We start from the raw sequence: 1,394 nt of genomic DNA, 5'->3' as shown, positions 1-1,394 counted from the left end.
GATGCAAACGTGGAGAGACTGTGGGTTTGGATCCGAACGGACACATAGAAGTGTCTGGCGGGGACCTCCCTGTGCTGGCCAGTGGTGGTCCTGGGGAGCATGGACAGCCCCTGTGTTTTCTGCCTCGGGCGCCTGCCTGGCCCCGGGCTGCCTAGCACAGAGCACGGGAATGTTTGCATTTAGGGAACTGAATGGAGCACAGTGACAGGCTGAGTTTCCAGGATCACCAGATACCAAATCTGTCTGCCTCCCCTCCCCCACCTCTGTCCCATACTTAGCCGATTGAGAACTAACCTACAAAATTGTGGATGAACACACTTTCCCCAAAAATACTTTGGGGGGAGGGGAATGAAAGTTTCTTGGGGCATATTTTAGATTTGGTCATTTAATCCATCCAGTGCCTGCCTGCCAGTGGGTTGTAGGAGGTCCACTACTTTGTGGAGGAATCAAGGCCGACACGTGACCTGACGTTGTTGCTGGTGCTAAGAACACCTCGGAAATGCCTTTCTGGGCTCTGGATGGGGCCGGACGCTGTGCAGAGCACATTTCATGCATCATCCCATCTGATCCCCAAGCTAGCCCAAGCTGCTATTACTATGCCCATGTATATACATGGGGAAACTGAGGCACGGAATGCTGAGTCATGTGACCAGGAAGTAGCATGCATCCACACCAAAACCCAGGTCTGCCTGAAGTCATAATTCTTCATGCTCCACACCAGGGTGCTTTGAAGCTACAGATCCCAGGTCTGACGAGAAAGCCTCCAGAGAGCAGATTTGGACAACGCAGAATTTCCCCAAGCCCATCCATTATACGGCCCACATTCCAGTCCTGGTGGCCAAGGGACTGGGATGTGTGGCTGACTGTCTGGATAGCAGCTTGATTCCAAGTGGTGACGATGGAGAGGGAGGCCGTGGGGACTAAGGCAAGGCAGAGGGTTCCGCCAGAAGATGGCATTTAGCTCTCTGGCTGTTCAATGCAAGAAAGAAACACTTCAGCTTTTACAGAATAACCCTCCGAGGAAATTAACAGGCCCCTGTGAACTGCCTGGAGTATCAGCACTGTTGGTAACTAAATGTTCTTGATATGTAACTAAATGTTCCCTTGCTCCCGAGCCCTTCTGTCTGTCTCCCCACGAGGTACGTGGAGCTGTGTCTGTTCTGTTCACCAGCTTGCGTCCAGAGTTTGGGATGGTGTTGTGGCTCAGTAGGAGCTCAGATCTGTGGACGGAGGGGACCAAAAGGAAGATTGGGGGGGGGGTACTGGCAACGGGATGTGTTTTGCTACCTAGTGAACTTTTTTTTTTTTTTTTAAATATGGAATGCTTCACGAATTTGCGTGTCATCCTTGCGCAGGGGCCATGCTAATCTTCTCTGTATCGTTCCAATTTTAGT

General features: G+C 51.4%; 1 pseudogene; it reads right to left on the bottom strand.

The window, feature by feature from the left end:
• Positions 1-1,310: 1,310 nt before the first annotated feature.
• LOC117800803 lies at positions 1,311-1,394 on the bottom strand (annotated as a pseudogene; the record flags this gene model as incomplete).

This window comes from Ailuropoda melanoleuca, unplaced genomic scaffold (assembly GCF_002007445.2).
Source record: "Ailuropoda melanoleuca isolate Jingjing unplaced genomic scaffold, ASM200744v2 unplaced-scaffold8118, whole genome shotgun sequence".
Lineage (NCBI taxonomy): Eukaryota > Metazoa > Chordata > Mammalia > Carnivora > Ursidae > Ailuropoda > Ailuropoda melanoleuca.
The sequence above is the reverse complement of the archived record's forward strand: the minus strand, read 5'-3'. Positions and strand labels throughout refer to the sequence as shown.